The sequence below is a fragment of the Ambystoma mexicanum genome, chromosome 1p (genome assembly GCF_040938575.1).
Source record: "Ambystoma mexicanum isolate Mex_15411 chromosome 1p, UKY_AmexF1_1, whole genome shotgun sequence".
In the NCBI taxonomy this organism is placed as follows: domain Eukaryota; kingdom Metazoa; phylum Chordata; class Amphibia; order Caudata; family Ambystomatidae; genus Ambystoma; species Ambystoma mexicanum.
In genome coordinates, this window is record NC_090921.1 from 256,108,854 (window position 1) to 256,123,816 (window position 14,963).

Genomic DNA, 14,963 nt, shown 5'->3' on the forward strand with positions numbered 1-14,963 from the left:
CTGGTTGATCCTTGCACCACATGCAGAATCTCCTCCATTTACATGCATACGAAGTGTTCGTGTACGAAGCCCGCACGGCTTGTAAAAATCGACAGTCTGATGAAATGGTTAGAGTACCAAATTCCGAGAAGTCAGGAGCCAGGCTGTCAGGCTGAGTCAGTTCGGATCGTGATGCCACGCTGCCCCCTTGTCTCGAGAAGGTTCGGAAACTTCTGGAACCTCACTGGTTGCGCTATCGACAGCTGTGGCAGGTCGGACAACCACGACTGTCTCGCCCAATAAGGAGCCACTAAGATCACCCAACATGGGTATTTGTGAATCAATTGTAGAGTTCGTCGTATGAGTGGAAACGGGTTAAATGCGTACACAAACTTGTCCGTCCACGGGAAGGAGAATGCTTCCCCCAGTGAGTCGGGTTGTGGCCACCTGCTCGCGTACTGTGCGCACTTCTTGTTCTCTCTCGTCGCGAAGAGATCCAGGGAAGGTTGGCCCCATTTTTTTTAAAACATTCGCCAGCTGTTGGTCGTTCAACTTCCATTCATTCAGCTGATTCATCTCTCTGCTGAGAGAGTCTGCTTGTACATTTTTTACTCCCGGCAGATGGTAGGCCAATATACTTATCTTCTGTTCGTGGGCCCAATGCCATATTTCTTGAGCTTCGGTCGAGAGAGTTGTGGAACGAGTGCCTTCCTGCTTTCTCAGGTAAAACATTGTTGTCAAATTGTCTGTCAATATTCTCATGACCAATCCTTTTATGTGTGGTAAAAGGACTTCAGGGCCCAACGTACCGCCCTCAATTCCAGCACATTGATATGAAGGGTTGACTCTTATGACGACCACAGACCTTGCAATTGCAGGGACTCCAGATGCGCTCCCCATCCAGTCAGAGAAGCATCCGTCACTACCGTCATTTGAAACTCTGGTTCCTGCAGAGGCATCCCTCTCGATAGGTTTTCGAAGAGTTGCCACCATTGCAGTGCTCGCAGAAGCCCATTGCTGATAGTCAATTTGTCTGACCAAAGACCCTGACTCTGGGACCATCGGTCTGCCAGAAATTCTTGAATTGGTCTCATGAAGAGACGACAGTTGTTTACTAAGGGGATACACGACACCTTGGCCCCTAATAGTGACATATATTTCCTTACCGAGACCCTGGTGTTGAATTTCCACTCCTTTGCCTGTAGCCTGAGTTTGTGAACTCTCTCCACAGATGGTTTCACCAATCCTGACTGCGTTTCGAACTCCGCACCCAAAAACACCAAGTTCCTTGAGGGAGTTAAGGAGGTCTTCTCGAAGCTGATCGCAAAGCCTAACTGTTGCAAAAGTTGCATGGTGGGCTTTAGACTTGCTTGCGCTATTATTGGAGATGACCCCTTACCAACCAATCGTCCAGATAAGGGTAAACATGATGACTTTGTCTTCTTAACCAAGCTGCTACTGGAGCCAAACACTTTGTGAACGTCCTGGGAGATGACTTTAGTCCGAATGGGAGTACTTTGAATTGATAGTGGGTTCGTCCGACTACGAACCTCAGAAATTTTCTGTGTCATCGACGCATTGGTATATGAAAATATGCGTCCTGCAGATCTAACAACGCCAGAAAATCCCCCAGCTGGATAGATCGGATAACTTCCTGAAGCGTAAGCATCTTGAACTTCAGATTTTTTAGTGTCTTGTTGCGATCTCGAAGATCTAGAACGGGGCGCCACTTGCCGCTGGGTTTTTTGACAATGAAGTACCGGGAGTACACTCCCTGACCTCTCTCGGTCACCGGGACCAATTCTATAGTTCCTTTTTGTAGCATAAGCACAACTTCTTGTTGTAATATTTGAAGATGGGGCTGTGCCGAAAATACAGGTGGAATGTGCGGTGGCATGCTTTTGAACTGCAAAGAGTGGCCTAGTTTCACTGTGTCTAATACCCACCGGTCTGATGTTATCTTCTCCCACTCGTCGACACGGCGAGACACTCTGCCTCCCAGGACGTCCTGAAGCTCGTCATTGCTGGGTCTTTGACTGCTTGTCCTTCGTGGACGATGAATAGCCTCCTCTTCTTCTTCAAGCTTGATAGTCTTGTCCTCTTCGAGCAGTTTGGGTAGATCGCCTATAGCCTTGAGAGGAATGCGATGGCCTACTGAAGCCCCGGTCCCTGGATGACACAAATCGGGAATTTCCTGATGCCCCTCTAAAGGGACGAAAAGAACGAAAACTTCTGCCACTCTGAAGGGCTCCAAGAGAGCATGCTGTGTCCGAGTCTTCTTTCATGCCTTTTAAGGCCTCGTCTACTTTCTCCCCAAATAATTGTTCCCCTTCAAAAGCCATATCGAGCACTTTATATTGTACTTCTGGTCGAAAGTTTGTGCATTTGAGCCATGCTTGCCTCCTCAAAACCACTCCATTGTTTATTTGTTTAAAACCTGATTCCGCCAGGTCTACGGCGATGTTTATTGAGTGGTTTGAAGCCTCTTCCCCCTCATGCACCAGCAACATAGCAGATTTTCTGTACTCGTCCGGTAGATGTTCCAGAATGGGGGCTAAACGATGCCACATCTCTCTGTCGTATCTCGCCATAATAGCTAGAGAATTGGCTGCCTTTACCGTTGTTGCTCCTATCGACACTACCTTCTTGCCAAAGGCGTCTTGCCTCCTGGCCTCGTTGTCCCGGGGGTTGTACATTTATGTTGCGACCTCTCCTTTCTTGCAGCAGCTGCCAATACCACTGATTCCGGAGAAGGTTGAGAAGACAAACATTTTGGAGTAGACTCCGGAGCTTTACATTTCTTTTCCAGTCTACCTTTAACCGCAGGCTCCAAAAACGGATGGCGCATGGTTCGTAACCCCTCTTGCCATATGTGATCTAAAATGGGGACCGAAAACACCGACTTCCTCCTCTTCCCCATATGATCAAACAAGAAACAGTCTTTCTTTTCTTCCTCCTGGGCCAGGACAAACTTGGTACATGCCTTACCCATCATTGTGTGGAAGGAACCGATGTCATCTGGCGGTGATGGTTGAGCCGGACTTCTTGGAGCTTCCATCTCAGCCTCCGACTCCCATGTCGGGTCTCTTGAAGGGGATGATGATATGTCTGATAAAGGCTCTCCTCGTTCTGACTCAGACTCTGGTAGTTCTCCTTCCTCCGAGTGTGAGCATGGAGGACATTCATTAACCGGAAGGGATGTTGGTACCCTAGCCATTGAGCGCAGGAAGGACCTGGCTCGTCGTCGGCTGGCGTAGCATGTACCACTGCTGGAGCACCAACTTGAGGCAACTTCGCGTCCAATTGGCTCAATAAAGTCTGTAATGTGGACAATACCTCCAAGGACAGCGCCACCTGGGGATTGAGTAGAGGCGCTGTAACTGGGATACTTCGCCCACTCGAGACCATCAACGAGCTGACACCCTGTAATCCAAGCTCCTTTGGCCCAACCACCGGTTCACAGTCATCTACTACGGATGATATGGAAAAGGCTGCCTCCTGTTGCAACAGGGTCTCTGGTAAGATCGGATCGTACACCTCCGGATGCCAGCCTTCAGGAGGGGCCACCGTCGACGATTGCCAACTTCTCAACAGTCGTCGTCGTCATCTGAATCGACAGAGCTACTGCAGGAATGCCCTGCGTTGATGGTAATGAGGGCGTCGACGATCGAACTACCATCGACAACAACGGTGGTTGTGGCGCAGAATCCTGAGGTGTTCCCGCCTTTTTTGAGCTTGACTTATGCTTCGACGAATCTCGACTCGAGGATGACCTATGATGTTCACCTGAGGAGGTCTTTAACAGGTCTTTTCTCTCCTTTTTTGACGCCTAGGAAGAAGACAAAGCTTTTGTTTTTAATGACGATTCCCTCGCAGAATGTTTCTCAGATGAACTTTTCTCCGTCGAACATGACTTCTTCGCCGGCGGCTCTGCAGATACAGAGCGGCGGGGAACCACCGGAGTTTTAGCTCTCGAGGACAAACTATGAGTAGAGCCTACCTCCGAGGGAGGGTACGCTCCCGCTCCGTCATTCAGCCACGTCACCAGACGTCTATTTCGGTCTTTCAGGGTCTTCTGCGAGAAGCCTTTACAAATTTCACAATTGTCCGCTGAATGATGAGGATGGAGACAATACAGACAGTCCATATGGGGATATTTATACGGCTACGTCCTATTGGGGCAGGCATAAGCGGTCCAAAATGACGTAGATAGGACACAAAAGTGTTGACATTTTTTCCTATGGAAAACGTCTTTATGAATTGACCGAGGATTCCCAGCCTGACGACGGGGAATATTCTAAGCATGTGAATCCATGAAAGATCCAATGCTTGAGAATTTCTCTATAAACCTAACAATGGGAAGAACAAACATTAACCAACTCTACAATGAGATTTGCCAACCAGTTATCCCCCCTGGAACAGACACTGTGCTTTGCCCTAAGCCAAAATCCAGTTTGTAATGATTGGTTTGATTCAGAATGTAGAAATATGAAGACACAATTGCATATAGAAAGGACCAGTGGTACTAGCAGTTACTCAGTTAAAGCTCTTAGGGCTGAGTACACGATGGTAACAAAGGAAAAGTGCCCTATCCAAGAACAATTGGGAAGCACTTACAAAGGCAGCATTTGAAAAAGACACAAAAAGTCATAGGGCCTCATTCCGAGTACGGCGCTAACCAATGGCGCTATTAACGCCTTGGTTGACGCCGTACCCGGACCGGCAGCGCCTTGGTGGATGGCGGAATTACCGCCCCATTCCAAGGTTGGCGGGGCGGTAATTCCCCATTCACCAAGGCTCTTCCCCATTCCCAAATGAGCCCCCATAGGGCTCAATGGGAATGGGGAAGATGCAAATAACGGTGACCGTTCATTACGGTCACCGTTATTGGCTTGGAGGCCCCTTTGCGCCCTCGACTTTAACACCTGCTCAAAGCAGGCGTTAAGGACGAGGGCGCAAAGGGAACTCGGAGTATGGCGGTAAGGGATTACCGCCACCGGTCTCGTTACCGGTGGCCGCTATCCCTTACCGCCATACTCGGAATGAGGCCCATAGAGCTTAGCTTCCAAACTAGGCAGCCCTAATAAAACATTGGAATCACCAACAATAATTTCAGGCAGATCATTTTCTGAGTTTTTATTTTGATGATGATTAAGCGGGGGAAATTGTAAGTAGAGCATCAATGATTAATGCTATAGATAATGACGTTTTGGAATTCTACCTACCAGATGTTAAGAATGCAATATTGTCGCCAAAGTGAGGCAAAGCCCCAGGCCCTTATATGATACCTGGTGAACTATACAGGAGTGGATATGAAATTTGGACTCCTTTTTAATATTGATAAGAATTGTTCTGTTATGCAACCATGAAAACATACAGTAATAATACTGACCAACAAGAAGGGGGAGGACTCCTCCACCCTCAACCATTGCCCTATGCCTTTAGTTGACAAAATCCTAAAAATCTATTTCAAGATTCTATTGTTAAAGCTAGAAGAGTGGGCCGAAGAGCCTGGTATAAATTATCATCTACAGGGCAGTTTTAGAAAGGGGAGGGGAGCGCTGAGCAAGCTGTTTCTACTGACATTAATTTCTAAATCTGTCTATGTACGTAAGGAATCACCACATGTTGTATTTGGTGATTTTGGAACAGCCTTTCGTACAGTTACAGAACTAAACTGCGTCCGTTTAGGCCGCCACCATTACTAAACGTGTATTTATTACAAATGCCAGAGTAAGATTCGGACAAAACAGCAAGTGCACAGATTTGTTTACAACAAATAGAGGGGTGAGGCAAGCATGTGTATTGGCACCTTATTTATTTTCAATATCTATTAACCATTGCCTGTGATGCACCAATCATAAACTGAATCAAAATTTTCCTCTTGGTATATGCTGATGGCAGCGCTCCTATCTCAAAAACACCCGCTGTCATAAACAAACAGATACAGTCCTTAGAGAATTTTAGTAGCAACTTTAAATTGGAAATTAGCAATACAATAACAGTGGCAATGGTATGGCAATATTTCAACGCTAAAAGTGAAACCCATTTTTTTCCTTAATGGCGCGACTATATGCTGTGTCTCTACCTATCATTATTTGTGGATTGGTATATCGTACAATGGGCAGTCGAATTATCAGATGAAGCACAGTGAATGCACTCTAAGGCCAAAAACAGGGGTCACCTTACAGCTTGGGCACAAACTTGTAGAGAATGCCATTCTTCCAGGAGTGGAGATATACAAGGCTATATGGGACGCGCAGCATCAACATGTGGCGCAGAACTGTGGGGTTACACTACATCAGGAGAGTTGGGAATAGCGGAAAGAAAATTCATTAAGGAACTGCTAGCAATCCAAACGACTGCACCCTCAATCCATGCATATACGGAAGTGGCAATCCGTCCGATAATTCCTGAGGTAACAATTAAGCCCCTCCATTATTGGGTCTGCCTAAACACAACCATTGAATTGTCTCTACACACACTTTATTTTGGTCAAGAGCCTACGATCTATTAGGGAAATGGGTGAAATTTGTTGAAAATCTGTTAACAGACCTAGATCCCCTTTATCTATGGAATTAACCTTATAAAAAGGAGCTCTGTGTCCCAAAGGTCTCCCCCGCTTGTTCTTATCCACCCGCCTTGTGCGCATTGCAGCCTCACTGGTTAGATGACGGGCGGCTGAAAGGGATGAAGGCTGCTGAGACCGGTAGAAGTGGATGTCTGCTGGCCGTACGATCCCGCGTGATTTTGACAGCTGGTGACTGGAGGCTGGTGAGGTACCTACACATGGAGTGGGCTCCATTGCTTTACATTTCTAGCTTGTCTGTTCGTTCTTTGTCCTGCTATAGGAGAGTCCCAAGCTCCTGTGACCACTATCCTTCCTCCTCATCCTCGCTGCTTACAGGTACTGGGGAAACACAAAAGCGAGGGTTATCAAGGTTATCGAGGACAACAACTATAAGTCCCTTTGAGATGGAGGTGGAGGTAAACGAACCCAAAATAATCAGGGATGATGAGCCCCAGGAGCTCATGAGCTTAAACAACTTCCCAGTGCAGCATCTAAGGGCTACGCAAGTGTCCGACAAATCAATCCTGGAGGCTTTGGAGAGATCGATAGACAGACTATTTGAAAACAATTTTGAAGAGGGAGTCGGGATCTTGGGGGCACCCTCCTCGCCCCACCATGTTCATGACAATACAGAAGGCCAGAAAAACCTGCATCTGACCATTCTATTTCGGACGAATCCCAAATGCACCAATGATTGACAAATACACTGGGAGGTACCCTTCTCCGTCAGCCATGCAGACCAGGTGCGGTACAGATCTATCTATGCGTGGGAGAAGAGCCAGAGACCGTGGTTAGGGACACCTATATGGACAGCTTGCACTAAGCACCAAGAAGCCATGCTACTGACGTCATTAGAGACACCACAACATAGCAGTGTTAGACATGAAGCACATGTGCATTCCGCACTGCAACTCATGAACAGACACCCGAATACATGAAGAACATGAGTGCACAGTGCTATAGTTAAGGACAGATACATATACATACTGTCATTGCTTTTATTAAGTTATCATTAGCCAAATGCAGTAACGCAGAAACAGCAAGGCACAAGAGATCCTGATTGAGCTTGCTGATGCTTAGAGCCACTAGTCACACGGACATACAGGAGAGCCTCAAACCACGTATAGCTAACCCACAGGGAATGTAGTATAACACGGACAATGTAGAAACCACATTATAAGGTTTAGGTAAATTACAACTGGCCTCAAATCACTGAGCAGGAGACGAGCTGAGCCAATACAGGCTGGAAAGAATGCAAGATGTGTGAGACAGGACCCACAGCCAAGGTCAAGAGATATGAAGACATTCCAATCCCCAGACAACTAAGGGACCAGCTGCAGAGAAACAGAATAAATCCTCATAATTAGGAGCTGCAGACCTCTATTTTGTGGTCTCTAACCACGTGGTACAGCCGAATGGAAAAATTGATAGTCTTCCAGAGTGGGTAAGAGAAGCTAGTCCAAGAATCCAGATGCCGACTGCACCAAGTGTTGCTACCGTGACGAGAGCATACTCATGAGGCAAAGGTGGTGTACACAAGTTACAATACAGACACATAATCATTCACATTACCTTGAAGAGGTACACTGCTAGCTGAGAATTCGACTGAGTCCAGGCCTGGGGGGATCAGCTCTAGCCAATCACAGTTTACTATTCTAGGGGTGGGTAGCAGCATACAAGAACCAATGGTAAGCCCACTACTCTGAAACAATCTAGTAGATAGTGAATTGGGGATGGAACAGGCCAGCCACATGACAGGGGAGAGCCAGTAGAATAACATGTATAGGTGACCATATAGGTTATTAGACTCCTGGCAGCCAATCCCACACATCGAAAGGTTTTTGGAGAAAGGCCCAAGTAATGATGGAGTAGTGACGTAATTATACACTAAAACTGGCCTGCGAGCCAGGAGAAGCTGAGAAGTATTGGAATTCGTCTGTGTTCTGATATCGATCCCTGTTGGTTTTATTTGTAATAAACAGCAGTTTGAACTTGCTGTTGACTGAGTCCTCTGTGTATACTGGAGAGGGAGTTGGGCTCTCCAAGTCTGCGGACTTCCAGCATCGCTCTGGCATACCTGGGAGTTCAGTCAAACAACTGTCTCAATAAGAATGGGCTGAGAAATAAGAACTCACCCGCAGGAGGAAGTTGCAGAGAAGAAAGGGAAGATTTCCCTAATATGTAGCTTGCCCTCTCCCCAGTTCTAACATTTGAGGCTATAATTGTAAATGAAATGGAAGAATGGAATGCAGATGTTGTGACGAATGGGCCTTGAGGGCTGCAGGACCATCATGCAACCAACCAACCACAAGGTGATAACCAGAATAACTGGATTTCAACGAAGAGGGTATAAAGATTCTGGAGTACCAGAAGAACTCCACATATGTCTTAATTACACCCGACCTGACGCACCTAAGAAATGGAATTGCTGGTTCCTTTGCTCTGTGACATGGTAAAACCTATGAGCTGAGCAGCCTTGAAGGCATGTTTGTAAAACTCAAACAAAGCATACTGACATTGAGAAGTGAACGCATGGTGGACAAACAACGTCTAATGAAATCCCTGATAACAGACAATCTGGTATATAATGAGCATAATTTAAGAATTGGCCTCAGTTCAAGTAAATTTGCTGAGGGACAACATAGGAAGGAGAGTAAAACATCAATAAGATTTGTCAAAATCCTCATTCAGATCACCCTGAGCAGAAAGATCCACCATGGTAGTTAAACTCGGAGTCTGGGTTCGGAATGCCAAGCTCTACCTGCACGTTCTTCCAGCCAACCCTTTGAGAAAGCAACACATACCAATGGCAAAGGAAAACGAACCCAATACAGCAAGGGAGTGAGACAAGAGTTCTTAAAGCAAAAATCAAAGAAACCGAACAAAAAAACCTGAGCTGATTCCTTATCTCTTCTGCCAGAAGGCAGTTCAGATCCCCATAGGGACCCACAGGGGGCCCTTTCCATTAAGACAAAGGAGTGTGACTCACAGATAGAAGCAGAGAATGAAGATGCGCTTAAAGACTAGAGGAATTAAAATCTCTTTCTAATCTAAGGAAGAACACACAGGAACAAAAACTCATCCACGCTCACGCTGATTGCTGCCATCCAAGAAAGACTGGGGCTTGTCGGCGTCTCTTTTAAAAATGTATTATATCCAATGATTGCACGCAAATGATGCCAAGTAGCAACCTCTTCATATAGAGAGGTTTATTCAAGTGCAGCAAACTTCGAGTCACGGCATTCAGCAAGCAAGTGCAGTAGACAGAGCACCAGTCATTCATCCGCACTCAAGTGTGGGCTCTTTCAACTGTACATCAACCTTGTCCTTAACTTCGTATCTGTAAGAAAAACCTTATCTTTAACCTTATCTGTTCATCAACCTTATCTCTAACAGTGTCATCAATCATCATGTCCGTGTATTCAAGGTTGCTAGGAAACCTTCCTGTCTATATATTTATAGCAAGGACGTCCCCATGCTGAAAGGTTCTTTTATGTAATCCTCCTCGGGTATCTGCAACGTCTGTAAAATTGTTAGTAAATAAGCACGCGACTTGTGCGCAATGAATTGTACTCCTTTGAATATTATGTCGAAATCCGTCAACGTGTGAAATATAATTTTCATGACAAAGCGAACTTTAAAAACATTATGCAGGGTTCTCAGACAATTCCGTATGTTGTGTACTTTTTTAAGCTTCTCAGTTCATTATTCCCCATATGAAACAGTTGCTGGCAGTTGCAGTGTACACAATATGTTACTGCGTTGAGCTAATGAATGGGCTAGTGGTTCACTCTCTAACTTTTAAAAGATTCACACTAGCTGGGGATGAATTTCTGTACATGCAGTAGTTTCACAACAGTAGCATGCTGCCAGTACTCATAGTTTCTTTTCTTTCTTCTCTTCACGGTTTTGCTTGTCCAGTTTCTACATTCACTTTCCGAATGTTTCATGTGTCTTTGGGAACAGCTGTGCTCTTACTGATATGTCACTCAATGGTGATCCTCCCTATCATCTATACTGTACTCAAGCTGGCAAAAATGCTCTCCATTCGATTTCTTTTTTTGGGTAAAGTTTCTAAAGTCTCGCGTTTCAGGGTCAGTTTCAACATTGCATGGATCCCATGAGCTCTTTGCTCAACACACTCTTCATGTGATCCTCCTTCATCGTGCTTTCCTTACCAGTGCCATCAGTTTGTTGATCGCTTTCCTTGGCATCTTTACTCTGTAGCAAGTGGCCATTTGCGTCCCGTTCTTTTTCCACTCCAGGCCATTGCATAGGACTCAGTCAGTGCTTTCAGTCCATTCCTTCTTTCCTGGCCCTGTTACCCTGTTAGCAAGCAGGACTTCCTTCAGTTACATTTCCCACTCCAGGACAGGTGGATGTCTTCTGATCTTCTGGGGGTGGTGTCTGTGGTCCAGGCTGCTCCCCCACAGCATATCTTTTGACCTCATTGCCAATATTATATCCAAAGAGCACACGCAAATGATGACAAGTAGCCGCCTCTTCATGTAGGGCTGTTTATTCAAGTACAGCAAACTTCAAGTCACAGCATGCAGAGAACATGTTCAGCACACAGAGCACTGGTCATCTATCCTCACCCAAATCAGGCCTCGCTCACCTGTTCATCATGAAACTCTCCTGTGGCCAGCAGGTGAAAGCTCCATGATATCAGAGGTTCTATTCTGCAATAGCCTGCTTGTCACTTTAGAGGGAAGATCAGAACATAACACAGCCTTGCATGGGTCAGGATCCTACTCAACTGTTTGTACTGTGGGGGAATCAGCGTCTGTTTCTGCTTTAGGAAGCCTGATTTCCAATCTTTTCTGATCCAATTCAGGGAGGCCTGGACATTGAAAGGATCAGAGCTCTATTTACATGTATAATCCAGACAGTGCTGTATCCAGGATGCATGGTGCATGATTGGATCAGGCCACTGCCACCATTAAGCTTGGGTGGAAATGAAGATTTACATCACAATAGGCGACTGTCTGATCTAAACCTCCCCATCATCAATCTAACAAGATCAGAGTTGGACAAGGCCCTGCAGGCGACAGCCATAACCAACGACAGCCATAACCAACGAGATGATCGCGTCTAAACCACCACATCACAAAGTGTACGATGGTCTTCACATACATAGACCAGATTATCTTTACGGCATGTAGAAAGGTTCAAAACAAAAGAAACCAGGCCATTTTCCAGACCATCTGTAATGAAGATTATTTCTTGGAAAATGGCCAGAGTAAGAAATAAAATGCATTATGTAGCCTGGATCGACTATCTAAGTATTTTCAATATAGTCTGCCTCCAAGAAATCTGGATGGTGGACGATTTTCAGATTCCCAGTTTCTGCTTATTTCGTGCAAAAGCCGACAAAAGCCAGAAGGGCGGGAATAAATGCGGTCAGACAGTCCCAATCCATGGGAGCGATGGGTGGAGGTTAAGAGAATGGTCCCTGATAGCAGAAAAATGATTGTTTTAATTATCACTGCCCATGATTGTCAAAACAAACTCATAGTGATTGATACATACGGGCAAAGGCCGAGGCCGTCAGTCCAAAAGCACTGAAGAGAGCTTTGCATGAGATTTTGGTTGATGGTGCCAATTGAAATATTATGCTAATGGGGGATCTTAACATCAAACTGGATACTTTTTCCCAATCACATGACGAAGTGGGACTACATGAGGAAGCATATGGCATCCCTCCCAGGAACCTCCCAGTAGCAAAGAGTAACAGAGGCAGCAGGCATTTAGACGCCTGCATTTTCTCTGGTGGAAATAAGCGGTAGATGTCAAAGGGACAACCCTTCCAAGAGTACTTTTAGGAGAGGGCAATACTCTTCCAAAATAGACTACATAATGGTGCATGTTGCATTTTTCAGTAGAATTAAAGATAGTTTAATCACAGACCATACAGAGAATGACCACCAACTATTAGTGGTTACAATCAAACCAATGTAATTGGGCTGGGCAGTAGAGAACAGGTAGGGTTCGATACAATACACACTTTATTTAAGAAAGGAGGAGATTGAACGCAAAATCCACTCCGATGAATTTAGCAAAATGTGCCATCCGTTCCTAGAAACCCAACAGCAAGAGGCTGACTGTATAGCAAAGTTTGAAAGTTTGGTAAAATGACCAAAATAAAGAAGTCCCAGTACAAATAATGCAGATATATGAAGAAACATGCACCCGGGTTAGACTCGCCATCAGGGACGTCATTTCACCAAAATGCCAGGGGTAGCGGAAGTGACATCACACAACCCTTGACCCCCTGGTGACATCACAGGAAGTGATGTCATTTGACCCCACCCCAAAGTGATATCGTGGGAAGCGATGGAACACAACCTTTCACCCATTGACAAAACAGGAAGTGGCATCACATAGCATTGTACACTACGAAAAATATGGTTACGAAATCACTATAATGTGATGTACATTTCATACCTGAATGGATCGCCATATGTATCAGTGTGAATAGGCCCATATTACCAAATTACTGTGATTGCAAGCAGACGTCCATGACCAAATGATAATGATGTGTTATTATATAGCACTTACGCTTAAGCGCTTTACATAGAAGAAATATACACCCAATATCACCCAACCTGTGTCGGTACCCATTTATCGACCTCAGAGGGAAGAAAGGCTGAGTTGAGGTGTTTTAGAACAGACTAAATCAGTGACTCACCCCCTGAAGTGTGCCTGAAATAAACCTTTAATGAGTCTAGCAATTATTGTATAAAATTCCAGAAAGACACATTTTTTGGCATTCCTATTCTTTCTTATTTAGGTTACGTGCTGAAAGTGTTAGACTTGTGGCCCTCATGTTCTTATTTTTCTTCTTTTTTTAAGGGGCCTGAACATAAAAGCTAGCCACTCCAGAATTAAAGAGCCACATGGTGCTGGCCACAGCCCAAGAGCTTGCTTTGCAAAAAAAAAAAAAAGAACATTTTTTTTTTTTTAGTTTTTTTTTTTTAGAGGTCGGACCACAGGGGTCGCAAGGGAGACCTCAGAAGTTGCACTTGCGACCTCTGGCGACCCCCAAAGCAAATGAACAATGCTATAAGGTCCAAAAGTCTAACAGCAGGCGATATATTCCATCTTGCGACGGAATATAAAAAACTATTAAGAGAGAACAAATCCGAAGACTCCTTGAAAATGAGGAGTTTTTTAAATGAAGCTGTATCCTCCAACAATATAAAACTGTTTTGGAAATTAGTTGCAATCGCTTGTGCCACTAATAAAGACACCCAAGCGGGTTTAGTTTCGCAAGGAAGGTGGATGTCACGTTTTCAAAGTATGTTTTATGACTGACTTAGTGCTATCAGGGAGTTTTCAGACTTTAAGGAGCCCAGGTATTCATATTCAATTCTCCCACGTAGAAATACAGACGGCTGTGATATGATATGATAGGTTATTATTTCATAACACGATTAATACCCAGAGATTTAAGCACGGACCTGGGGATCGAACCTGTGCTGCTCTGTGTCGTCTTGCTTCCAAGCCTAGCACGTTGCACCTGAGCTGTCCTCCCTATCACCAATCTTAAACAAGGGAAGGCTACGGGTCCAGTTGGCTTAAAAACAGAGTTTTTTTTTATCTGATTTCCAAGCTGGTAGTTGCTGATTTTGTATAGACTTTTCAAAGCTAACAGTGATTCTAACAGGGTCCCCGGTTCATGGGGACATAGCTTAATAGTCCAATTATTTAGGAAGGGTTCTGCTAACAACCTAAAATCCTACAGACCAATTTCATTGCTGGACATATCTACAAAGACATTAGCAAGGTTGGAGGAATGGTAATATAGTCGGGCAATAGTACACCACACTCAAGGAGGTTTTAGGCCCGGTTTTAGTGCTCTGGACCACTGTTTCAAATTGAATTCAATCATTCACACATATTGTGGAATACGAGGGGGCAGTCATTATGCAGCCTTTATGGACTTACAGAAAAGGCATGTTCCTCCATCAACAGAGACCTCCTGTCACAGACGATTAACAATATGGGGATACACCCAGCACTCCAAAACCAGACCAGATACGTTACACTGATACAGAGGCCGCAGTGAGATACACATAAATAGGTCATGAAACCCTGTATTTCTTAATCAATAGGGGAGTGAAGGAAGGACGTACTGAAAATTCTGTTCTAGCATCAATATGAAATGATACAAGTTCAAAACCGTATTACCAGGTGACACGGATGATTATCAAGATGAAGTTTGTGTATCCTTATGAAACTGTTAAGATGCCTAAAATGCCTGTAACCTACGCTGTGATACCTAAGGGTTTGGGCGTATGACCAAATGAAATAAATAAATAAAATAAATAAAGTCACCGGAGGTTAGACGGTTACCGATACTGATGTGAACTAACCACCTACTGCTTAGAAAACAAAGAACTTGGGTAAG